Source organism: Rhinolophus ferrumequinum, chromosome 21 (genome assembly GCF_004115265.2).
Source record: "Rhinolophus ferrumequinum isolate MPI-CBG mRhiFer1 chromosome 21, mRhiFer1_v1.p, whole genome shotgun sequence".
Lineage (NCBI taxonomy): Eukaryota > Metazoa > Chordata > Mammalia > Chiroptera > Rhinolophidae > Rhinolophus > Rhinolophus ferrumequinum.
The window spans coordinates 24,363,768-24,391,108 of NC_046304.1; positions in this window are offsets into that span (position 1 = coordinate 24,363,768).

Consider the following 27,341-nt stretch of genomic DNA (forward strand, 5'->3'; position numbering starts at 1 on the left):
AGGGTCCTGTTGTCCGACCCCGTCAATTTGTGGAGGAGAAAACAGAGGTCCCAAGAGCTTTTCTGATTTGGCCAAAGAAGACACACAGCATGGACAGGGGGTTCTGCCAGGCTGGGCCTTGCCCACTGTCCTCTGGGCCTCGTGACCCCTTGCGATTCTGAGGAGGGCCTGGCCGGTGGTTGTCAGCGAGCATCGAGGCAGGGCAGAGAAAGATGGCGAGGGAGTCCCAGAAACTGAAAAAAAGCACAGAGACAGACGTGGGGCCAAAAAAGAGTATGTGAGCTGCAAAGGGAGACAGAAAGAACAGGGAAAGGAAGGAAAGGCAGAGAAATGGAGAGCGAGGAAGATGGAGCAGCCTCTGAGGAATCCTGATCTTTAAGGCTGACTGATAAAAAGCTTGTTCCAAAGACAAACTCTTTCAAACCAACAGCTCCAATGAGACTTTCCGTCATTCTCCCTATCACAGCCTGGCCCCTTCTCTCCAGGAAGAAGATGAAAGAACATCTTCATCTCCTGCTCTGCCTCCCGTCCTCCCTCCCTGCTCTTTCTTCTCTCCCAGCGCTTGCCATAATCAAACCTCCTTCAAACCTCCCTGGGAGGCTCTCTCTGCCACCCGCCATTCTGTACCCCCCTTGCCCCCGCTGCTCTACCTCCCATTTCCCATTCCCCCCCCCCCCATTTCCTGTTTCTCTGGATCAAGAGCATCTCCAGTACACAATTCTCTTTCCTACTCCTTCCCTCTCTGGTCTCCTCCCCCCACTGTCATTACTTCTGACATTGCCCCTGCCTCCCCCCCACCATGATGGCTCATGAGCAAACACCTCTAGATTGCTGAAGCAATCATATTAGCCAAAGCTTCTCAGCTGGGGAAATCGAGGCCAGAAGGGCCCATCTTCTCATCTCCTCAATTCTTGCTGTGCTGGCCCCTCAGAGGGTCGGGGAACCAGGTGTGGTCCCTGGTTTGGGCTCAAGGTCTCCTTCCAGGGTCAGGGGGTGGGCATTCTCTCCCTGCTCTGCCTCCCCCTTCCCAGCTATGGCCCCTTCGCTCCCCACTCCCTCCAACTTCCCCTTACCCCCCACAATGAGGTCTTCTTAGTGTGGGGAACCACCTCCCAGATGGGTCCCACTCCACCTTGAAGAGCATCTTGGTCCAAGATTCAGAAAAGAATTCCATCTCTTTTTGTTCCCACTCAGGGTCTCTCTTCTGTCAAAAATCTCTACTCCCTTCAAATTCTCTCCCTCTTTCTCTGGAACAACCCCTACTTATTCTTAAAGACCCTACTTGACTGCCACCTCCACTGGGAAGCCCTCCTGACTCACCCAGCTGCCTCTCTGAGCTCATTTTACACTGTAACGACTTGTATGGGGCCCATCCCTGCTGAGATTGTGAATCCCTTGAAAGCATTAACTTCATTATTTTAGAGCAAACATTTGTTGAGCATCTACTGTGTGCCAGGCTGGGGATATAGTGGTGACCCAAACAGGCACAATTCCTCCCTCCTCCTCCCCCGCCTCGGGGCTTACACTCGATTAGGGGATACGGACTCACAAAAGAGTTATCACAGAGGACGGTAAAGCAGTGTGGTGGAGGGAAATGAAGGGTACTCTGGACCCCCAAGGAGGGCACCTAACCCTCCAGCTGGGAGAGTTGGAAAGGCTTCCTGGCAGAGGGTGAATGAGATTTATTTAGGTGAAGAAGAGAGGCGTGGAAAGCTTGGCTGAGGGCATTGAAAGCTTGAGGGAGCACAGTTCAGGTGGTGACCTGAAGAGGTAGGTAAGACAGAAGCCTTTGCTGGGAGTAGCAGGTGGGTAGAGGTGAGGAACCATAGTTCAACCATCAGCTTTCTCCAGAGCCTTTACTGTGATTAGAGCCCAGAGTGGGAACCAGGTATAGTTCTTGACCTGAACGGATGGAGCCCGGCTGATACACACGAATCAAGTGTCTACCATGTGCAGGGCACTGGGGCTTGGGATAGAAGACTAGATTTAGAAGGGTAGTAATAACAAACAATAGCTAACAAGTATTAAGTCGCTTACCTACTGTGTGCCGGGCACTGTGCCATATGTTTTACAGGTATCATCTCACTCATTCCCTATGAGAGCCCTGTACGGAATAATTATGGTGAGCCCAATAGGTGTACTGAGCTCAGAGAGGTGAAGTGAATTTTCCAAAGTCACACTGGAGCTGACACTTGAACACTGGCTTAACTGCAACAGAAATACCCTCTCCCCAGAAAAAGAAGGCACTGGCTTTGCCAAATCTGCTGCAGTCCACTTTGCAGAAACCCTGGCACCCTCTGACCTGTCACCTTTCCTGCCTTGGAGCCAGCTTTTCCAAGAAACTCTTTGCATCCTCCCTCCCTCCTCTTTCTTTCCTCTGCCCCCACAGCCTGGGTTACTTCCATTCTTCCCTGGCTAGTCCCCTCCCCCCAAAGAGAAAAAATGGAGAGAAAATGGATCTTTAAAGATACATGTATCCATCACTATTATTTACATTCTAATGTGCGTCTGTGGCTCTGCTCCAGTGGGGGAAATGTAAATCAGGTGGACACCGCTCCCGAAAGCCCTAAAGAGCTTGGCTCCCCCAAATTAGAATAGAAAATGCTCTTTTAAAATGCACCTTTAATATGTAAAAGCCTGCCGACCTGGGCTCTAAATAAACCAAACTTGAACCAGATGCCAAATAGAGTAGATGAAGGACAGGTGCACAGAAGGTCCCAGGCTGGGGAATGAGGCCTAAACAGCTATTTATATTAATGCAAAGAAAGTTCAACATTCTTCCCCTTGATATATGCTGCAGTGGGAGGTGGTTTGTGTCCCACCAGCGAGAATAAAACCTACAGCTCATGATGGGCAGGGTCACATGTGCGAGATAAAAAGCTCTGGGTATAATATATGTCTCTAGAGCGTATTCTCAGCAGGCTTTGCGTTAGATCTGTGGATGACAACAAGAAAACACTTACTCAAGGTTAGAGTCTGCTCACCAGGCTCCAATCACAGGTTCCTGCTCCTAAGGGAATGTGGCTACCTCAAAATGGGCCCAGCGAGTCCCATGCTGAGCTCCTGGGGCTCCCTGCCTACCTTGGTGCTGAGCCAGCAGGTGGGTCCTGCTTGGGGCCAGAAGTCGGGGGTGGGGGGGGTGTTAGCTGCTGGCTCTGGTTAGGGAATGCCTGCATGTGCCAGCTGGGGGAGAGGGGGAGATGTGTGTCCTTCCCACTGGGGACACCCCTGACTGTTCATAGACTCCCTGCAGACAAGCTCACAGCTGCCTGAGCAGTTCATAAAGGAGGCATGTATGACTTGGAGCAGGAGTTGTGCTTTCCCAGGTGTGTTACATGAAGTCCTGGCTGCTTCTTTGTGTATAGACAGGATTCACTTATTCATTTATTAGTTCCATGCAGGCAACATTCATTCATTCAACAGAGTATTGTTGAGAAACTGCAAGACCATAAGGGGAGGCGGTAGAATGTAGAGGTTCCAGAGAGTATAGAATGAAGAGAATGACAGTACTGGTTCAAAGAGATCAGCTCGGTCTGGTGTGTAGCCCAGGGCCGGGGAGTGGTAAGCAATCAATAAATATTGGTCTCGTACTGGTAGTTCTCAGGCAATGTGCTGGGGTGAGAGGGGAAACCAAATGATAACTGAAGTGCCGGTCACGTCATGAGAACCTTACAGTCCACGGAGGACTGAGCATACAGACGCATAAGCAAATGAGGTCAAGTTCAAGTGAGAAGTCTACAATAGAAGTACAGTAAGTCCTCACAACATTGTCGATAGGTCCTGTGACTTTAAGCAAAACAACACATAATGAAACCAATTTGATTGATATAAACAAGAGTTATATTGTTTACGGCATATTTCCAATCAGAAAATGTTATAATAAAATGACACTGAACAAAAAGACATTATTCAAAGACCTGCTTTATGTGCACAGTACTACGAGGGGTACAGGTCAGACTAGACCAGGGTAGACTAAGGACTTTAAAGACCTAGTCCTTTCAAAATCAATGGAATCGCCTCAGGAGGAGATGTGAGTGGAAAAGCATTTTAGGCGAAGGGAACAGCACGTATGAACAGATACTTTGTGACAGAGCTTGATGTGATGAGGAAATGAGGAGAAGCTCAATGTCCCTGGGCCTGAGATGTAAAACAGGATTGGGAACAGCAAGAAATGTGGTTGGAGGCATAGGCAGGGGGTCAGCTCACTGAGGGCCATGTAGGCCAAAATAAGTTAAACATTTATTCTGTTGAGTGTGGGAAACTTAGAAATTGAAAAACATTTTCCCCAATCAGGGGGAAATGCATTTGACCCCAAAAAGGCAACTAATCCCCACACTGGCTCAATGAATGGCCTGGCCTGGACAGAGGATTAGCTGGACCAGCCAGAGGCTCTTTCTTAATGGATTAGTCAGGACAGGCTAGGTTACACTGTGGTAACAAACATCACCAAGTCTCTGTAGCTTAACACGACAAAGATCTACTCTTTGCTCACGCAAATTCTTTGCTGGATCCAGCCAACTCTTCAGAGCAGCTGCCACCATGTGAGGACTGAGCACCCTGGGCCAGTTCCACCCTGGCACCCCCATAGCAGCAAATGCTTCAGTGGGGGCTGGGAAAGAAGGCGTGCAGAATTGTACATTGGCTCTTAAATATGTCTACCTGGAAGGGACACATACTACTTGTGCTCACATTCCATTGGTCCAAGCAAGCCACATAGCTTCCGCCAAACCTCAGTGGGGCAGGAAGTCCAATCTTCCTGTGTGCCCAGAGGGCAAGCACTTGGGAAATACAGACAGAAAGAGCTAGTTCTCAGGGAAAGGAGAAGCTTGAGAGGAGACTGAGAAGGAGAGGAGCCACAGACCCCATGGTGACTGTGAACAAGAGATGGTTACGGTAGTTGGCTGCTGAGTGAGGAGGTCTTTTGTTCCTGGCTTCTGGTTTGGTATGGGCCTTGGTTTGCTCTTTTGTAACGTACCTCCCAGTTCTAAACCTTGGGGATGCTAAGACTTCACAGAAGCTTTGTGATCTCCAGGAGTGGGGAGGGGAGGCTGACAGTACAGAGGAAGGCTAAGGGGGTCCCAGCCATAAGTCAGTCATTCTCTACCCAGAGTTTCAGTAAACCCTGGAGAAGAGCTCGATTGTGCTGATAGGCCTTCCACTCCAGGCTCCCCAGCAAGATCCTCGAGTTGATCTTGATTCATAAGTTAGAAACCTCTGGTTGACAGAAAAGGAAGGAAGACGTAAGGGCAGGGCTGGTTTTAGAAGGCCTGAACCCAAAACCCTAACTCCCCTAAGTACTGAAGCTGGAGGCTGCAGGCTTGGAAGGGCAACAGTCTGGAGAGGAGGAGTGTTTGGGTGGTCCAGAGATAGGGAGCAGTGTTCACCAACTCCCTTAGGTCCCTGGGGGCCCTGGCAGATGAGTGAAAGGATCATGCCTTTTCAGGGGCATTTTGCCAGCGAGGCAAACACCACAGCCCTTTGCACTGCCTCCCACTTCCCCTTCCCTCAGAGGAGGAAGCGTGGTAGGAGTGAGGTCATAACCCCTGCCCCTCATCCCCTCAAACACCTCCAGATTGCTTCAGGGTTTGGGTCCCAAGGAGTTTAACTGATGCCACAAATCATAGAGGTGGCAGGTCAGGCTAGATGGCCTCTGAGGTCCTTTACAACATGGATGAGAAACGAGGGGCCAAGAGCGGGGTCCTAAGGGAGGGTGGGGGGAAGGTGGAAAGCTGCCTGTGTGTCCAGCCTGCTCCTGAGGGACCCTGGGAAGGGCAGGCAGGGGCCTGGTGCTGTGGCCCGGGGAAGCGGGGAAGCAGGGAAAAGAGGAGGAGATGGAGAAGGGAGACAGAGAAGAAAGCAGTGAAGGTGAAGGAGAAAGAAGGAAAGCGAGGAGGAAAAGGAGGTAAAGAAGTCAAAAAGGGAATAGAAGGAAAAAGAGAAGGAAGAAAGAGGAGGGAGGAAGAAAGGAGAAGGGACGAAGAAACAAAGAAGAGAAAGGCAAGTGGGAAGGAAGAGGGAGAAAGAAAGAGCTGGAGCCACACAGCACTTGGGGGCCCTGGGAGCTAAAGTCCGGGAACCCGGCTGCCTGGAGGGGAGCCTGGGCAGGCCGACCCTCCCGCAATAAAGGAGAGCACAGTAGGCCGCTATGAAGATCTATTGGGCCCCGCAGTGCCATTGTCTTCAGAAGGAATTAAAAACAAATTGCTGAGGGCCAGCACATAATTTAAAGACTCACGGCAATTTTATGACTTGCTAATGTTCCTAATTACATGCCCGTGAAAGGCTTAATTAATTGGGGGATGTAGCAAAAAGTGGAGCCTGTGTTTGTTATCGTGGTTCCACTGCATTGATTTTAGTGCCTATGGAGAATTTAGGGCCTCTTTATTTGCACAAAGAAAATGCAAGTCTCTCGAAAAAATGCACATTAAGATCAACCCCTCGCTGCTATCTAATATACTTTCCTCTACTTAACCAAAGCACTTGTAATCATATTTTGTAAATGTTGGTGCCGTTAATTGCATTGTGAGGGAAAATAGGTTCCGCTTGGCTGATTGTGGAGAATTTTATAAAGTTCGCTCCCTGCGCCCCATTCCGGAGGACTCTTCCCAGGGAACTTGTGGAGAAGTTGGGATGCCCAGTCAGGGAAGTTGGCTCGGCCGCTCTGAGTTTTCCTGCTCCTGGCCGAAGCTCAGCTGTCACTGCCTCTTGCTCTCAGGGCCTGGTGGCGAGCAGAGGGCAGCCGGGCCTGGGTGGGACTGGGAGTGAGGGCTGTGGGCACGAAAGAAGGCCACACACAGCCATTCCTCTCAAGAGCATTGAAACAGAAGACTCAGTTCTGGTGTGGGCCCAGCCTTACCTTCCCGGGGAGACCTTGGATAAGGCACTTAGCTTTCCTGGGTCTCCGTTTCTTCATCTGTTTAATGGGGGTAATGATCACTGCCCTGCTGATATCATCAAACAAAGGAATAGAAGTGAAAGAGGTCCAGATCTAAGGCTTATGATTCTCACCATTAGCCTCTGTCTCCTCTTTTCCTCGCTTAGGGGACTGCAGGACATTGTCCTTCCAGCTGGGGGCCCTCTGTGGGAGAGGCACAGCCACCCCACACTCTGCCTTTTTAAGGGAGAGGCTCAAAAAGGTTCACTGGGAGATGTGGTGGGTTCTGGGAGATAGAGCGGAGGAGCAGCTCGCATCACTTCCTCTAAGAAATTTTTCCTGACACTTCCCTCCCTGAGAACAGGCACTCACTCTTCTTCCTCTGTGCTCCCAGAGGGTTTCCCTGGCCCGGAATCTTTTCCCTGGGTTGCCATTGTTTGATTATTGTAAACTGCTTGAGGACAGAGACTGGACTTCTCAGCTCTCCATCCCCAGGGATTAGGTTCCTACCTATGGTTAGTCCTGCCCCATAGGAGACACTCAAGAGCATTTTATTGAATGAATGAAGTCACAAATTTGGGCAATGGGGCTTGGTCAGAGTGGGGTCTCCAGGCTCGGCGCCTTATTTCTGCCTTTCTGGCTGAGTTCATGATCAACAGCTTCTCCCCATTCAGACCCCACCCCCAATCTCACACACTCCCCCATAGACTCCTCTGGGCCCCCTCTGGCTGAGGAGGGTCTTCTAGAAATGATTCGAGTTGGAATTTTAGACTCTAACACGGACCCTGTCACCATCCTTTCTCCACATGGTGACCAAAGTGATCTTTTAAATATGCAAATCAGATCATGTCAAATTCCTGCTTAAAGACTGGAGGATTTCCCATCGCAATTAAAATAAAAGCCATGGGCGGCCTGTTGGTTCAGTTGGTTAGAGTGCAGCACTCATAACACCAAGGCCGCCAGTTCGATTCCCACATGGGCCAGTGAGCTACACCCTCCACAACTAGATTGAAACCAATGACTTGACATGGAGCTGATGGGTCCTGGAAAAACACACTGTTCCCTAATTTTCCCCAATAAAGAAAAATAAACAAATAAAAAATAAGAAAAGTAAAAGCCAGACTTCTCACCAGGAGAAGGGCCCATCACCAAGATCCTGGGCCCTTTCTTATCCTCTCACCTCATCCTGTGTCACATTCCTGCAAAGCACATTGACCTTTTACTGCTCCTCAAAGAGCCAAGTTCAGTCCTGCCTCTGGGTCTTTGCACTTGCTATTTCCTCCACCTGCGATGTTCTTGTCCATCATTGCCTGGCTGGCCTCTTCTCTTCATTCAAGTCTTATCTCAAAAGTCTTTTCCTCACAAGTTTTTCCCTGACCACCAATCCAATGTTGCCTTCTTATTATGATGACTATATTATTATTATTATTAAATATGACTATATTTAATTCCCTTTTATGTCGCTTTACACATGTTCATATTTTTGAAAATATACATATTTTTCGGTTCTCTGTTTGATGCCTCCATGAGATGAAATTCACAGGGACCTACATCGGGGGCTCATTGTTTTGGCGGACTGTCACTCACAGTTGCTTATTTCCTTGTTCAGTGTATAGTTTGGAATGTGGGCTCCTGCTTGAAGAGCTTGACTTATGAGAATGCTGAGACGTCTGGGTTGGAGGTATGTCCCTCCAGGGAGGATGTGTCTTTGTTTCAACCCTAAGGCTGATAACAATTTAGGTTCATTGTAGCTCATTTATTGCCTGGTGGAGAGTTGAACCCCACCCCAAATGGAGGCTAAGAATATTCAGGAGATACTTTTTCATTTTCACTCAATGTCCAGGTGAAGATAGGAATGGTCCAGTTTTTCTGTTGTTTCCTTTGCGTACGGAGATCTTCCCCTCCTAGTTCATCCTTTTACTGAGGGTGTAGCATTGCCAGGGTCTCGGCTTTATGGGTGTGTGTAGTACATTAGGGTCTCGATCCCATCTCCCTACCTTGTCTCCTGACTCCCTCAAGCAAGGCCTTTACCACTTCAAGTTCCATGCTGCCAAAATCAGCAATAGAAGCTTCACGTTTCCAGGTTCTTCTTTGGTTTTCACTCCTGATGATTTCCCTCATTTTTTTTTTTTTTTTTGCCACCTCAGATGTACCCGTAATGGGATGTCTGTATATCTCACCCAGCATTTCTAGGTAGTTTGTATTGGAAGATTTTTTTTGGTGGGGGAGCAAGGTGTCTAGTTCATTATATTGTAAGGAATGGAAAGCCCTCGGGCACTCTCAATCATATTTCCCACGTTTATTGTCTTCCCAGCACTTGTCATTACTTGACATGACCACAGTCATTTGTTCCCTTGTTTACTGCCTGCCTGCTCCAACTGGAATGTAAGCTCCACGAGAACAGGGACCTCACTTCCCTGCTCACTGCTGCCCTCAGCACCTGGAACACTGCCTGGCTCCTACAGGAAGTATTTGTCGTTAGAAAGCTTGGGTTCAGATCCCAGCGTGGAGACCTGGGAGAGTTACCCAGCCCCTTTGGGCTCATTTCCTCATTTATACTACAGGAGTAGTAGTCATTTTTACCTTCCGGGGGAGTTTGTGAAAATGACACGAGGTAAGTGTCAAGCACTTAACTTGAATCACTGCCGGACACTTAGTTAATGGTAGTGACTTTGATTGATGACTTCTGGGTACCTGGTTGCCCTGTCCCACTCACCTCCTGTGAAGCCCCAGCTCTTCCCGCCTCCCTGGGCTCTGCCAATTGGAAATCAGGGCTCCATTCTTCCCATCTCTGTCCAGGAGCTGAGTGACCCTTTCTGACCTCACAAACACAAGAGATAAAGTTCCTGGCCTCCAACACACGGCAGGCCTGCTTGGCCCCTGTGTCACTCATAGTCCCTCCTCCCTGCCTCAAGAAAAGGCCTTAGGCCTGATGGGAGGTGAGAGGTAGGGGAGGAGATAAAGGTGCTACTTTGTGTAGAGACATGTGGAAAGAAACCCCAGAAGAAGAACCTGAGTGGAAGGCCGGGGAGGTCACAGAGGGTGATACTGCAGAGTGCTTAACTACATCCTGACTCTGTCACTTATTCTGCTGGTCTCGGGCAAGATACTTAACCACTCTGTGCCTCAGTTTCCCCATCGGTAATATGGGGTTATCATAGTGCCTACTTCATAGAGCTGTTGTGAGGACAAGTAAGTTAACAAATGTAAAGTGTTTAGAAGTAGCCCTGAGATTTATGTGTTGATTTTTTTTATATCTATTTTATTTGCTGTTGAGTTTCCAGTGCCTTGCACAGTGCCTGGCACATAGTAAGTACTCAATAAATGCTTCTTGACTAAATGGATGGATGGATAGACTAGCCTGAAGGGAAGCATGTACAGCAGACCCCTCAGATGTGCCCTATAAATTCTGCTGACAATCCTAACAGAATTTAGATAGAGCCTGCCACATATAGAATCCTAAAATGCTGGGACCCAAGAGAGGTCATCTCAGCCAGGTGTGGGTACCATAATCCCCAGGGGATTTTTCAAATACCTGCTCTCCCTTCCTTTATGGAAAGAGATTGGTCACCTTGGCTGGGTGTGCAGGGAGCAAATGTTTCTGAGCTCTGCCCTGTTGACTGTCCATGATCTAATCCACTAATCTCAAACTGAGGCTCAGAGAGAGGGAGAGGGAGAGGGAGGGAGAGGGGGAGAGAGAGAGAGAGAGAGAGAGAGAGAGAGAGAGAGAGAGAGAGAGAGAGAGAGAGAGAGGGAAGTTGCGCAAGGTCACGAAGGGAGTTGTGAAAGAGTTGGGACCCAAACTCACGTTTTCTAAGTCCTGGTCAGGTGCTCTATAGATAGTCTGCTTCCCTGGGACCTCTCCCACTGGCTGAAGCAACTCAACTATTTGAAGTCTTTTTTTCTAAACAGAAAGGAAGCCTCAAGGGGATTTGGGGGGGGGGGATGGGGAAAAAGGTGAAGGGATTAAGATGTGTAAATTGCCAGTTATAAAATCAGTCACGGGTATGTAAAGCACAGCATAGGGAATATAGTCAACAATATTGTAATAATTATGTATGGTGTCAGAGGGGTACTAGACGTATAGGGGTGATCATTTCATAAGTTGTATAAATGTCTGATCACTATGTTGTACACCTGAAACTAATATATTGCATATCACGTGTAACTGCAAAATTAAAAAATATTTTTAAAATTAATTAACAACAAAAAAAAAGAAAGAAAGAAAGGGGGACTCTATGATAAGAATGCAGGGAAGATCTGAGGAACCCATGGGCAGGAATGCAGCTGGCCTGAGGAGTGGGAGGCTGGCAGGTCTAGGAGGCATCCGAACCTTCTCTCTATATCTATGTTCTCTTAAATTATCCTTCACCATTCTGAGCCTCCCACCTCCATTCTTATTTTTGAAATTATCTTTTTTTATTATGAAATATTTCTCCTGCAGAGAAAACTATAAACTATAATATAATGAACAGCCATGTATATCTTCCACCCAGCTTTGTTAAATCTTAACGTTTTGCCATATTTGCTTCAGATTTATATATATATTTTAAAAGAAACAGAACATTATAGATACAATGATACTCCCCGTCTGTCCCTTCTGAGTCTCATTCTCCTTCTTCCCTCCCTCCCCAGAGGTAACCACTCTCCTGAATTTAGGGTCTATTCTTTCCACGCAAGTTTTCAGTACAGATAATACACACAGCAGCACTATATTGTACGGGTTTGCACGCTTCTAAACTCTACATAAATCTCATCCAGTATGTGAACTTCTACACCTTGGGTGTTCTGTTCAGTATGTTTTTGGTTTTGCAGTTGTTGTTACATGTAGCTCTGTGCCATATTCATTGCATGAGGGCCTCAGTTCATCCTTCATTGATTGACAGGCTGTGATAAGCACCCTGTATATATTTCCTTGTGCACATGGGCAAGGGTTTCTCTGGGACACCGAGCTAGGAATAGAATTGCTGGATGACAGGTCTACCATTTTTCTGTTGCTGCACCATGAACCACCCCGAAACTTTTTATTTGCTCACAATTCTGTGGGTGAGGAATTCAAGCTAGGCACAGTGGCGACAACTTGTCTCTTTTCCACAATGTCTGGGGTCTCAGCCTGGGCAGCTTGAACATCAGGGACAGTTCAACTGGGGCCACATGTAGCATGGGGCTTTGGGTCTAGCTGTCAGATGTGTTCCTCAGCTTTCTTCCAGATGGCTTGTCCCTGTGGCTAGCGTGGGCTTCCTCTCAGCATGGAGGTCATGGGAATCCAAGGGACAATCCACGTTGTGCAAGTGCTTACTAAACCCCTGCTTGTTTCACTCAGGCTAATCACCCCTTGGCCAAAGCAAGTCACGTGGCCAGGCCTAGAGTTCAGGCAGGATGTAGATACTGGGAGATGTGGTTCCCTGGGGACAGCTGACATAGCAGTCTACCACATAGGGTGCAGCAACCATTGATTTTATGAGATATTGCCAAATGTCTCTCCAAAGGTAGGATCTATTTATAATCTCCCAATCCTGGTATAACCCCCTCCCAAAGGTGTCTGGGTTGTTCTACATCCACACTAATACAGGAAGTAAGTCTTCACTTCACATCATCTATACGTTCTTGGAAACTGTGACTTTAAGTGAAACAATGGATAACGAAACCAATTTTACCACAGGCTAATTGAGATAAACGAGAGTTAGGTTCTTACGGCATATTTCTGGTCGCAAAAACATCACCAAACTTGCAGATAAAAACCCCATACACTTCTAACATTAAACACTAAGATAGATGTGAGCTATACATACAATTAAGACAAATGAAAACAAGCAAGATAGTAATTCTTTCCCAGCCCACTTATTCCAGTTCAGCGTTGAGCGTGGCTGGAGTCGATCCTGGAAGCTCAGGGTGCAAGGTGGGCACTGGCCCAGGACAGGATGCCCTCCCACCGCAGGGCACACTCACACACACACACTCAGATTGGGACAATGTAGACACGCCAGTTCACCTCACATACACATCTTTGGGATGTGGCAGGAAACTGGAGCCCCGGAGAAAACCCAGGCAGACATGGGGAGAACGTGCAAACTCCACACAGACAGTGGCCCTGGTGGGGAATAAATTTCCTTTTTCTCATTAACATGATAACGAAACGACGTTGGATGACATGACATTATCCAAGGACCTGCTGTGCACGGGCATTGCCAGACTTTTAATGTTTGCCAGTCTAATGGATATGAAATGACGTCACACTATATTGTTTGATTCCATTGCCCTGATTACTAGTGGGGTTGATTTGTCCCCCCAACCCTGTTGAGATATAGACATATAACATTATGTAAGTTTAAGGTATACAACATGTCAAGGGTTGATTATTCTTTCCTGTTTATTGATGATTTATCTGGGTTTCCTCGTCTGTGAATTGCCTGTTCCTATCTTTCGCCCATCTTCCTGTCATATTAATTTGTAGTTGTTTTTATTTTCTGGATTCCCAATTCTTAAACGTTTAACCTGACTGTGGAGGGGATGTCTCTTACTCTCAAACCCTGTGGACAGAAGGCTGTTATTGAGGACCCTGGGGCAGCAAATTAGGCGAGGCGTTTGGGAGACTAAGGTTCCTTGGGCTATGACTCTAAATGACCTCAGCATCTGTCCTGCCCTCCAGATGTCTCAGCCAGACTTAGGGTGCAGATGGGAAGATCAGGGGCTCCCCGTCATTATTCAGTTCTCACATGCCTGATAGCCATTGGCCTCCTTGCTTCCTCTTTCCTCTCCATCACTCCTCCTCCTCCTGCACACAAGGCCACCCCACCCCCCATGGGAAAACTGGACAGTGGTCAGAGCATGACAAGGTGAGAGAGTCTGCTCAGAGGACCAGGAAATCTCTGTGTCTGGCTGCGCCTCTCTGCACCCTCTGCACTGGACAATGGTCTTGGGCATAGCTTGCATTTCCTGCCTCTGTGCCTTTGCTTATGCGGTTCCTGCTGCCTCCATGCTCTACCTGGTGTCCACTCCAGAAAACCCTCGCCTAGGTAGTCCTCCTACACCGTACCAGATGCAACGGATCCCTCTTCTGACGCTCCGCAGGATGTTCTTTGTAGCACTTGGAACCTTTTACAGACTGTAATTTGAGTTCCAGACAGGACAAGATTACTCAACAGACAGACTTAGTGGTTTAGGGTGCCCCTAAAACAAAACTCAAACCCAAAAGTTGAGCCTCGAGGAACTTAACCAGAATTTTGCAAGCAGAAAATCTAGAAAGAAGTGATGTTAACTTAGCATATAGCTCTGAGCTGTCCAATTCAACAGCCGGTAGCCACATGCGGCTAGCATCTCCTCAGTCTCACTAGCCACATGTCAAGCACTGACTAGCAACATGTGGCCACTGGCTACCCTATTGGACAGTGCCAATATAGAACATTGCCATCACTGCTGAAGTCTGTCAGACAGTACTGATTTGTATTAGTTCTATGTGTTACAGCTTAACGTTGCTTCTATTTTGAAACACCTGTGCCAGGGGGGAAATAAAATCTCATCATTATTTAGGCTTTCCAAGGTCTAAATATTGCCCCAGTCCCAACTCAGCCATTAATTTGCTGTGCGACCCTCTTTGGGCCTCAGCTTGCTCATCTGTAAAACGAGGGAGCTGATGTAGAAGTCCCCCCTCCATCTCTGACCCAGTCTGGTTCCACCTCCGGAAACAGTTATTCGTGTACTGGCAGGAAGAACAGAGAGAGGGTGAGAAGGGTGAGGAGGGAGGAGGAGGAAGGGCAGATCATTAATGGCTCCCAGATTCTTGCCTTTGATCAGGTAGTCTGGAGTGAGGTGAGGGGCCAGGAGATCAGGGGGTGGGAGGCAGAGAGGAAGCAGAGGGCCACGTGAGGGGTCAGGTAAGATGCAGCTGCTTGAACTGGAATAGGCTGGGGGTGTCTTCCACCCTGTTTCTTTCCACCTGGGAAAGAGCTGAGCCCCTGCCCAGGGGCCCCCCCCTCCCACTCCTGTAGTATTCTACCGGGAGTTCATCGAAGAGACTGGGTATCCTTTCTCACCCCCGTCACCGGTCTCCAGTCCCAGCTGCCATACAGCAAATACAAAGGCAAAGTGAGGGCTACTGTGCTTAGAGGAGAAGGAAAATTGGGCTCCCCGGTGGAGCCCTGGATGCCTGTTCATCCTGCCTTTAGGGAGCCCACTAAAACAAGTACACTTTGAAATAAGAAAGGGGCAGCCTTTTTTGAGTTGTTGGCTTTGGGGACTGGAGCATATAACTGTGTTGGTGACCAGGAATTGGAAATTATCTTCCACCTTGGGATGGGGATAGGACTTTCCAGTGGGAGACAACCCTGGAATTGTGATCAGGTTTCCAATCTTAACTCCTTGGATGAGTTATTTAATTCCTCAAAGCCTTAGTTTGCTCATCTGTAAAATGGGACCCAGGACACAATTAACAACGGTGAGGAAGAAATAAGGTCAACCCTTTGTGGAGAGGCCCTATACATATTTGGGAGCATATGTATTTTGGAGTCTTCTAAAATTGGAGCTTATACTCCTGTAGGGACCCTGTGCACGTTGCCCTGACAGTCACCCGCAACCCAGGGCTCTAACTGCATGGTGGGGAGGGGGCCAGGACCCTTTGATCTCACAGATCAGAAACCACAACAACATCTCTTGTTGGGCCGGTGGTTGGAAAGAGGGCACTGGCATCTGGGTCCCCTTGGCTCAGACCCAGGAGTCCGGGTTTCAAAGGTGAGCTTCAAAGGCAGGGCTGTGTTAATGTGGCTTCCTTTGTACCTGCTCAAGGAAGGAAAACAAGCCAGTGCCCCCTCCTGCCCCAGGGTGGCAGCTCAGATCCTAGAAGATACTCCCTGCCCCCATTCACGCCCTAATACAACTAGCTTGATCTCCCCAACTGGATGGAGGATTTTCCTCTCATCAAAGCAGTGATGAAAAAACTGATTAGGGTGGGCCCTGCTCAGCTCAGGCTGCCCTGGGGGTTATGGTGACAGGTGGGGGTGGGGCATGGAAGGAAAGGAAGGCCAGCAAATACAGCTTTAATGGGATGGGGAGTAGTAGCAGCAGTGACGCAGAGAGGTTTGAAAACCAGGAAACTGGCTGGGAGTGGTGGCAGAAAGGTGCCTACTGGGGCCTGTAGGCATGGGGGAAGCCGAGAGGTCTTCCCTTTACTCCTTACCTGTCACCAGATCTAAGAGTTCCCTCCCCTTCCTCTTCTTTGGCTGGCTAGACCTCACCCTGGCTAGTTAGGGGCCCCCTGCCCGGATCCCCCACCCCATGGGCTGGCTGTGCCAGCATTTCAGTGACCCCATAGGTGCCCTGGCTGGGCTCCAGCGGGGGAGAGCGGTGAAGGGAAGGTGAGCATCTCAGCCCCTCCCACAGTGGGGCCAGAGCCACTCCAGTGGAACAGGCTGGGGCAGGAGGTGGCTGGAAGATGAAGTACTTTATTTTTCTGTCAAGTTACCCACACTTTGGCCTGAAATCCTGGGGCCTCAACCACATGGATAAACTCTGCCCCTCGAAAAAAAAGACTGCCAGTGCCTGGTGACAACGAGGATTCCCTTGGGATGGGTTTGCAGATTTTAGATTTCTAAGTCGAGCACCTCAGCCCTCTCCTAGTGAGTGGCCCAAGTGTAAATTCTTCCATTCATTCATTCATTCATTCATTCACGCAGCAACTTTTTATTGAACCCATACATGTGTCAGGCATTCTCACTACAAGTCTATAATTTACGCATGATTATCTCCATTTTATAAGTGAGGAAATTGAGAGTCAGGGGGTTAGGCAGCTTGCCCAAGATCACAGGGCTGCGAGGTTGGTAGACCGTTAGCGCTCAGAGCCCACTGTGCTGCCTGGTATGTTCTAGTCTTGGCTCTGCTGTGAGACCCAGGGCTAGCCTTTCTCGTGGGACACAGCTACACTGTTGTCGTCATTATCTGGGCCACCCGTCCTCATCAGTAAAGTAAGGTTGATGGACTGACTAAGTGGTTCTTTTGACCCTGGCTGCACATTAGTTAGTATTTATAAAAAACAACAGGTCCTAGAATAACGTCATTTTGTTAGAACATTGATGAGATGCCTAGGAAGTTAATTCTTGTTTATATCAATTAGCCTATGGTAAAATTGGTTTTGTTATACATCGTTGCGCTGCAGTTCCAAGAACCTATCGATGTTAAGTGAGGACTTAACTGTACCGATGCCTCCTCCCCTACCGCCCACACAGCCCAAGAAATTCTGATATAAGTAGCCTGCACTAGGCTGCAGGCATCAGTATCTATCTCTTAAAGCTGCCCAGGTGATTTAAGTGCATGGTCAGATCTGAGAACTCCTTTGCCTGGATGATGGCTGATTCTCAGGGGTTAAGTGTGGAGCCCAGCCCCTTCTCCAGGCTTGGAGACCATGGCCTCTGAGCCTGCTCTCTGTGCAGAAACAGAGAATGGCTGTCTCTTTAAGGAGATGGCACGCTGGGAGCCAGCAAAGGACCCAACCCTATGGGCCAGGTGGCCAGAGAAGGCTGGGGAGGAGCTGGTGCCTCAGCAAGAGCTGAGGAGGCAAACTTCCAAAGGGAACCAACGAGGAGGGCAAACTCCTTCAGGCCTTGGGCAGGAGCAGAGGACTGAGGAGCATCCCCGCCTTTCTGGAGAGAAGCATCTCCTTGGTCTGATCCTCTGGGGCCAGTTTCGGGAGTGCAGGGCCAGGAGGGGTAGGGACAGGCCACATGAACCACAGTGCCTGTGGAGAAGGTGAACCCAGTGTCCTTGGCCACCTGCCCTGCCATCCCTGCACGTGGTGTTCTTATGCTCGGTCCCCACGTGGGAGTGGAGGGAACTAGGGGCACCTTGTCTCTCCTTCCAGAAAGATCTGCTGACAGAGACAAACTCACCCACCCCCATCCTCTCTGGCTGCGGCTGGCAGGCACCCCAAGCGGTTCAGATAGGGATGGGCCTCCTCCCTCCCTCCTTCCCCTGCGCCCATAGCTACACATTGTCAGGTCTCAGCAATCCCTGAGTCTATTAGAGCTGCTCAGAACTCAGGGGCCCAGGGCGGGGGGAGGAGAGGCCTTTGAGACCTGGGTTTGTCCTTCATCTATTCAGATTTCAGCCAGAGCAGGGCTTCTTAAGCTGGGATGGACAGACACATTAATAAGACCCCCAGATCTTATTAAATACAAATCCTGATTCAGTAGGTATGGCCCGACACTCTGCATTCCTAACAACCCTCAGGTGACGCTGCTGGTCCGTGGACCACACTCAGCGGCAAGGAGCTAGAACTCCCCCATGGCTGTTCTCTGAGCCCGGCCCTCCGATGGGCCTGCAAGCAGCTGGCACTCACCAGGGTATGGCCAGGCTGGGCCAGGCTGGGCAGACGGCCACCAGTCCCTGGTGCCCCTAAGGAACAAGTGGTCCTCACCAGCCTGGCACGTGGCACCATTGATGGCTCAGTGCCCAGAGCAGGGAAAACATAAAATCTCATTTCAAGCCTCAATGATGGTTTGGTTCAGCTTTCCTAGCTTTTTAGGAACTTAATTCCATGCATTTTTCTTAAATGCAAGGCTGCAAGGCACCTGCTTAAAATGATTTTTTTCCCCTTTACATTTGAGTAGAGACAGTCAAAGGGAGGCAAATGCTTTTCCTTTCCTTTTCTCAGATCTCGGCTTTGCTCTGTCTCTGCTGCGTCTGTTTTGATGTCTGTCTGTGTTGGCTTTTCTTGTCTGTTTTCTGTTTTCTCCTTGAAATAGTGCAGGGCTTCCATCTGTACAGACCTAACTTTGAGTCCTTCCTTTGCCACTTTGGGTAAGTCTCTTCATTTCTCTGACCCTCAATTTCTTCATCTATAAAATGGGCTCATTAATAGGTGCTTCGTAGAGCAGATGTGACTATTTTGTTTATTAAATTTATTGAGGTGACATTGGTTAATAACATTATATATATTTGAGGTGTACAACAGTATAATTCAATATCTGTATACTCTAGTGTATGATCACCAGTGACTATTTTTATATAAGATCATATACATTAAAGCACCTTGTAAAATAAAAAAGACTGGCCAACAATATGGGATCATTATAGGGTGGAACCTGGGAAAGACCTTCACTCCCTTGAGCCTCAGTTTTCTCATCTGCTAAAGGGGATCAAACAGCATCTACAGCCCGGGGCAGTTGGGAGGATTTCATGAAAGCATGCCCATAAAATAGCACATGCCCCTTAGGGAGGGTTCGAAGAAGGTAGCGGCTGAGATTATTATAGTCTTTCCCGTTTCCTGGTTGTAGTGTATCCATCCCCTTTCTTTGCCCCTCCACCCCTGTCCTAGCATCTCATTGGCAGCAACACTTCAACAGACTTCCCCTCTAATAAACTCAAACTCTCCCGTGGGAGACATTACCAAAGCCCTGGTGTTAGGGCTCACCCCTCCCCACTGGAGCAGGGTGTCCAGAGGCCATGGGGAAGTGGCGTGGTGGTGCCAGGAAGGACATACGCCCTGGTGGGCGGGGTCCCAGGAACTGGCGGTTCCCCAGCTTCAAGCACACGACCTTTGTCATCGGTACTGTCTTTCACAAAGGGCCGTACCAAGTAGCCTTCCGTATCCCCAGAAGACCCAACAAGAGTCAGTGGATTAAATTAAAGCAGCAGAGATTTGTGTGGGATAGAAGGCAGGCTCACTTGACAGCCAGGGATGATAACACGCAGGAGAGGCCGAAGAAGGAAGACTGTGCCGCCCTGTGCCAGGAAGGAGGCCGACCGTGGATCAGGTCTGAGAGCTGGCGCAGGTGCTCAAGGAAGGCAGGTCCATTGAATAAACGAGAGGCAGGAGGGTGAATTATCTCATCTCTCCTCGTCCTGAATTTAATAATTTTAGTGGGATACCTAAATTTCTTTTAAGCTTCAAGACGAAAAGTAATCTATCTGAGTTTGAATGTGGCATTCAGCAAAGACCTTCACTGCCAGGGTCCCCACCCTCACCCTCCAGGCTTCCTAAAGGCTCGTTTTGGCTAAGAGACAAAGTTCAAGGTGTGAAACCCAACTGTCGATACAGTCACTCTCTGCAATCAGGCAGAATTAATTGTGTGAACACCATTGATCAAACCACTTAATACGTACAGGGGCTGAGAAGGAGCTGAAATGTAATTTCATTACCAACCTGCTCACCCCTAATGAAACTCCTAATAACTCTCTAATTTTTCTATCAGATAAGGCTGATAGGTGGAAATGGGGGAGAGTAAGTGGGAAGGGGGGAAGGGACAGGGAAACTTATTTTCTCTTTTTTGCTAGACTGTATGTAGATGGATCCAAGTTAAATAGCTGTTCCCAGGAACATCTTCTTGAAGGTTGTGGCCAACCCTGAGATGCGTGCCAGAGGTGGGGTGGGCGTGGGGTGGAGGATGGGCACAGACAATCCTAAACTGCAGGGGAGGGTAACAAACATCGTTCTGATTTGGTTTAGGGTGACTACTCAGTGATTCAAAGGCAGCTGAGAACAAAACATGTGTGGCTTCCCTGGGCCCACAGCAAGGGGTAGGTGGTGAGGTGTGAGCAGAAGTGGCCAGAGGTTCAAACCGTCGGAGGATATGAATGCCTCAGGAATAATCACAGAGTAGATTGAGTCCTAGCTCAAGGCCCGAGTGGGCAGAAGGAAGTTCCCCTTTAGGGGCCTGCACACAACACACAGCCTCGAGTACACAGAACAGGAACAGGGACTCCATGCCCACATGCCCACGCACACCGGCCAATGTAAGTTCCATGGGGATAGAAACACTATCTGTCATGCTTGCTGATTTCTCCTGCGCCCCACAGGGCGTTTGAAATGTAGCAGGCACTTGATAGATAGTTGGAAACTATGCACAAACAGCCCGTGCATACGCATACGCGTGACCTGCACACACAGAGGCATGTGTACACATGAGCGCACACTGTCTCCCACCCTCTGTTCTCTGGGAGGGCAGGGAACCTGGAGGTCTTATTTGCCATTTTAGCCCTGGCACATAGTGGGCACCTGAGACATGCCTCCAGCAAAGCCCACCTGTTCAGGTAGTTGGGTCATCCTTTCCTTCAAACTTTTACTAAAGATTCCCCTCTCCCAGGGGATCTCTCCTGCTCTGTCAGGTTCTCAGGTGCTGTCCGTGTCACCTGCATGACACCTACACTGGTTGCTCTGGGTGTGTTTAGCCTGTCCCTCCCTCATCAGACTTGTGTTTAGCCTTGGTGATCCTCCCAGATCACCCCCTACTTCCTGCTGTACATCAGACCAGGAACTTCTTGAGAGGAGGGGCCCTCCCTCTTGTCAAAAAACGAGAGCTCCTGGATGGCACTCCCTCTCCCCTCTCAGACGGGAAGTTCTCTCATTAGCCTGAGACCTCCAAAGGGGGCAAGACTTCCTCATGAGGTCCTTGTAAGAGGTCCCTCCTCCACTTGTCTGGACAGCTGAGATGACACCTCCTTCTTGTTGAGCTCTCCGCTGGGCCCCCGGAAGTCCCCCAATGTCCAACAGATGCCAGAAAGCCTGCCGAGTGCCTAGGTTCCAGGGTTGAGCTCACAGGGCGGGCATGGAGGCAGATGAGGGGGAAACAGCATAAATAACTGGGCCTGGAGGGGTGTACGTGTGTGCACACACACCAGTGTATGGAGGTCCTGCTTTTCCTGGACTGAGCCAGTCTGAGCAGTGAAACTCAGGTTTCTATGTCCCAGCCCCCCATGCTCTGCCCAGCACCCCCCTACCTCCCCCCACCCCAGCCCTGGAATCGTGGCCTTTCTGGGGCAGGGATCTAGGAGGGGCATCCCCTACAGCCAGGTCCTCAAGTCCCCCCCAACCCACCTAACACATGCACACAACCTTTTTGCCCCAGCTCCCTTTACCTGGCTTCTCAGGCCTGGAAAAGAGGGAAGGAGGGAGGGAAGGGTGGGGCGAGAGGAGGGGGCAGTGGAGGGTAGTTATTTACAAAGCCTGTGCCCTGGGGACGCTTGTCCAGGACAACAATTACAGCCCCTTAATTAACTGAAATGCAGTCCGCCTGTCGATGGAGGCATGTCCCCCACCGAAGTTTGCTGCGCCTGCCGCTGTCTAGTACTGGTTAATGAATATAAATCAGATAGTTTATAGTTAGCAAGCAGGGAACAGACTGGCAAGGGCCTGAATTCCAATGCAGAATGCCCGAGGATAGGAACGTGCCCTCGATAACGGAGGCCAGGGCACCCATGGGGGCAGCACAGGTAGGGAGGGGTGAGCCTGCCCACCTTGCGCTGGGCTCTGAGCACACGTACAGGTGTATATGCAGACCGTGCACGTAAGGAACGCCTAGCACAGGCATTCCCTGCACACACAGGTGATGTAACTCCAGAAGTGGAGGACACCTGCATGGCCCGTGCCCTCTACAAGACACATGGCAATGCTGAAGAAGCACAGCCCCTAGAAAACCCTGGGCCCTGCACACTTCTGAAATCACAGGACCTGGGTTCTGGGCAGCTTCTCCCTGGGATGCCCGCTGTCCCAACAAGAACCAGGTCAGTCTAGTCCCCAGGCCAGCTGTCCCTGATTCCGGGGGTCAGTCTAGCTGACTGCACCTGGCAGGGGCTGTGTGGGGCCACTGTGGTTGTAAAACCCTGACTCCAGGCAGGGGGGCTTCTAGAAAGTGTGTGCGGATTCTACCCAAGGCCTTCAGAGCTGCAGAGGAAGTACACTGACATGGTCCTAGCCCATGGCGAAGTTCAAAGGCAAGTGATATACGCACAGAACCCCACGCTTAGAAGGCTTAATGATTTAATGCTCTTCTGTAGCTGTCTTGGAAGTCTTAATAATTTTGAACAAGGGGTCCTGCATTTTCACTTTGCACTGGGCACCCCAAGTGAGGTAGCCAGTCCTGTTCTCGCGCTTGACATCGGGCCAGTGGAACGAGGCTGTGTGCAAAGTGTGAGTCTGGTGTCCTGTTGTGTAGGGCATCCTTGGACAGAACTGTAGCGACAGGGCTCACTTTTGGAAAATACACTGTACCCAGATCTAGGGCTCTGTCCTGCTGGCTTTGTCACCTCACCTGGCAAGTCACCTCATCTCTCTGGGCCCCAAGTGTAGGCTTTCAAGGAGATGACCTCTCAGCTCCCTTCTGTCTCAGCCACCGCTCACTGGGGAACAGGCCCAACCGCCTTGGAATTTTGGTTACACACACACACACACACACACACACACACACACACAGCTAAAGCCGCATCATAGAGCTGCATTATCGCCCCTGGAGAGATGGAGTTGGTGGGTGTCCCAACACCCAGGCAAGTCCTGACAAGCTGTTTCTAAAATCCAGAGACTAGCCAACAGCTTGTTTACTTCCCTAGTAGGATGTGGGGGGCTCCCACTACAGGGGAGCTGGTGGTGGTGGTTATGGTTTGGGGAGGGGGTCGGATAAAGTAATTGGCATCCACAGCTTGATGACACCTCCCCCCCATGTTCCGCCTGGCTGCTCAGGGCCAGGAGGGGTGACAATTATTTACTCCTCCTGGGCTCCCCTGCCGGGAGAGCTATGGGGAAGGTCTGCAGGTTCTAGAGACAAAGGAAAATGATCCTATGGCCACAGCAGCGTGAGTGGCAGAGGGCAGAGTTCAGGGACAGGAGCACGCGCAGACATGGGCCAGTATGGCTGTGTGGCTGGGGAGGGGGCATGTGGGATATGTACCCAGGGACAGTCCTGGCCAGAGTCCAGAGGAGACTGAGGCTGCCTGAGGAAGGAGGTAGTCAGTCACCCCGGGGCTGCAGTTCTAAGGGGAGGGGGTCTTTCACAGACCACGTTGGTGCCTCTAACACCTCATAGTCTTCTAGTCTGGGCAGTGGTGTAGGGGCATCCCCAGGTCCACCCTTTTGCAACAGCCTGGGGAGGGACAGTCGCTCATGCAGGCCACTCTTTCTTGTCCATGGAGCCAACTGGGGAGGAGGATGGTGGTGCTCAGCTTGGCCAGAGCCTCCTACCTCAGTAAGTCTTTCACAGAAGCATCCCCGAATCCTGGCTAAGCTATTTCAACACACCCATTTCACAGATGGAAAAGTAAACAGAGAAGGCACTCTCGCCTGGAGCCCTACAGCAAGAAGGATATTACAGCTCAGGTGACTTCTCCCTGATTCTGGATTGGGGCCCTTGCAGGCAGTCAGCACTCCACCACCCCTAATCCTTCCCCCACATACACATCACATAGACCCAGAGGTGGAAAGCAACCCATGTCCCTGACAGACTTGGGAGAGGAAGGTCTCCTTCTGAGGGCTCCAATGCTCTGACAAGGGTCCCCCAAATAATGTGTCCTAAATAAACCCTTTCATGCACCAGAACATTTGCTGATCTTTGCAGCCTGGGGTCGGGAAGACCAGGAGGATGTCAGGAACTGAATTCATAAAGACTGAATGAAGCCAGAGAAGGCATCAGAAGATGTTTGCACTGTGATTAAATTGGAGTTGAAAGCCACCTTGACTCCTAGCCCAGAGCACTCAAACACATACATGGAGACACTGAAAGGACACCTCCTCCTAGGGCACTGGGCTCCCTGAGTGGGGTGGGGTGGGCAGAGGGAGGAGCGGTTGTTTTGTTAGGTCTGAAATCTGGCCAGGCTCTCCCACCCCTCCCTCTTCTGAGAGATTGTCCTCAACTGGGGATGAAACGGAAAGTCAACGGTGCTCTGAGCAGAGCAAGGACGAGCCCGGGGAGAGCTGGGAGACCCACGCCTGAGTGGACCAGCCCCTGCCCCACTCCAGTCTCTGAGCTCAGCAGGCAGCAGGAATGGAACAGCCCTACATTTGGAGGTGAAATGAGGAATTACAAGCTCAGGACCCCGGTTTCTGTGAGAGGCTCACTGACACCATCAGACAGCGAGATGGATGGCCTAGGGAAGCCCTTTCAGGCTCACACCTGAGTCAGTGACGGCACCTTGGACTGGCTAAGGCCCGGCATCCGTGGGCACTGCCCTCCTGTGTGGGGAGAGAGGAGAGGCAGCTTCAGCTCAGCTTCGAGGCCTCCTCAGACTGATCCCAACGTGGCCCTCACCCACAAATGTCTCATCCTCACCTCCTCAAGATTCAGGGAGGACGGAAGGCACCTCCCAGACTACAGACTAGCCCATGAAGTCATCTGCATTCCCCTGAGGAACATGGGTAAGAATCAAGGGAGAGAGAGAAGGAGAAAGGCAAGGACCACTGTCTACGCCAGGTTGCCAGTTTGAGCTCTACCAGCCAAATTCTCAATCTGTTTTGGGGGGTGGGGTGGGAAATGGACCCCCAGGGGCTTGAAGATAAGGAAGCTTGTCTGAGTTCTTCTCTGAATTCAGCCCCCCACCTCCTGGTAAAACCAGTGACCTCGGCACTCTGTGGCCTATGGGTGCTACAGAGCTGGGAGTGAGGGTAGGAGGGATGGGGAAGGCTTTCGTGCTGGGATTCTCTTGAGCCTCCCCAAGCTAGTCCCTTCCCCCGGGACGGAGCAGGAAGAGCATGCTTTCAAAAGCAGAGACGTGAGTTTGACTCTCCCAGCTCTGCCACCCTACGACCTTGAGAACGCTCCCTGACCTCTGTGGCCCTCAGTTTGCCTCTCTGTGCTGAAACCTTCTCCTTGGGATATTGCGAGGCAGAGAGAATCTGGGTGAAAAGCCTGGCTCCAGGCCCTGGTTTATTATTGTTATTTTTCCCTCCCATGACCGGGGAGGAAGAGGTCCTTCTGTAGCCTCCATAAAGTCCCCGTCTCCTTTATTTCTCTCCCCATTCACCAGATATGATAAAAAAAAAAAGAAAAACCTCTGCCAGATCAGCCTACACTGGGGAACGCGTGTTTGGAGAGAGGCAAGGAAAGCCAGGGAAAGGTTGACTGCTTTTTCCCCCCTCCCTCCCTTTAGCGTGGGTGACACCGGCAAGAAGTGAGCAGCTGACCCGGGTTTGAATTTAGAGTGTTCATTAATACGATATTATGCCATATGCTCCCGCACACTGTCTCCCTCTAATGCAGCCGCCAATTTGCTGAGCAGCCCTAATTAGTAATGGTATAATGAGAGTATTCAGAGGGTAATGTGGTGGGTGGGGACAAGAGCGATGGGATGGCTCCTGGACAGTGGGGGAGGGACAAGAGCTGGCTGCAGAGGTTTGGGGCTGGAGGCCCGGGGTCATCTGGACCCAAGGCTGGCTGAGGCCCAGGAAGCAAGATGCCTTCCTTCTTCCCTCTGCCGCCCCAATTCCTTAGGGAGTGGAGGCTCAGTGTTGTAGAGTAGGGTGGGCAGAAGGAGGTGGACAGGACAGAGGGAGAAGAGAGAGAACCTGGGTGAAGAAGGAGGGAATGAATGGTCCTTTGTTTTCCATCTGGAGGTGAATGCTGGAGAAACTCTAATAGTGGTGTTTCGTGAGCACGTGCGTGCGTATGTGTGTATGTACGTGTGTTATGCAAACACTAAATCCTTTGAGTACTTACTATGTGCCAGGCACTCTGCTGGGCCCTCAGAATCACCCAGCCAGGTGGCGAGACCAACACCATTTTTCAGATGGGGAAACTGAGGTTCAGAAAGGTTCAGAGGTCCCTCAGTTGGTGAAGGAACAGAGGACTGGCAGCCAGGACCATCAGACTCCAGGGCTGGAGCAACTCAGTGTGACCATCCCTGTGGGGATGCTGTAGCCATGGGTGACGGGGGGGGGGGGGGGGGAAACGTGATGGAGGCGTTGGGGATGGCAAGGCATAGAGTGACTGACTACTCATACTCCTCAGTGCTTTATCTGTCCCGTCCTTCTTTCCTCAATTTGCAGTTTCCCCAGCCTCCGTCCCTGGGCTGAGATAATTCATAGGAACCAGTTGAGAAGCCACACTATATGACGACCAGGACCGACTCCACAGCTTTGGTCATTGCCATGCTAGCTGAACCTTCAGTTTGGGCAACTGAAACCTCTGAGCTAATGGCAAAGTCTGCCCCTCGCCATAGGGGGAGCCCAAGAAAGGGCTGAAAGCCCCAGGGAGCCTAAAGTAGCTGTGCCCAGGTTCAGGGCTGCCCCACCCACTCTGAGCCTCCTAATGCCAGGGGTGTCCACAGGAGCAAGGGGTGGGCCCCGGGACCTGCATCTTGGAGACCCTACTGCCAGCACCCCTCTCAGGCCCCCCTTCCCAGGCACGGCTGGGCAGCGTTCCCTCCCCAGGTGATCGCAGCTCTCCCGCAAACCCACACGCAGGAGATGAAATATTCATCACGTTCATATTGGCTCCTCTAGCGGCTTTTAGGGAAAGCAAATGAGACTGACTCCAGGAAGGAAATGAGTGTGAGGAGGCATGGGGGTGGGGGCTAATGGTGAGGACAAGGGTGGGAGGTGCCTCCTAGCTTCCGGCTGCCTTGGATCCAGCTTCTGGGAGCAGGCTGCATCTTCTATTCCCGGCGTCCCCAACCTACCGTATCCCTATCCCCAACTACCCTTACCTCTCCAACTGCCCCAGAGCCCCCACCACTTGTCTTGGAAGATGAGAGTTCACAGTTTTATTCTCCAACACAT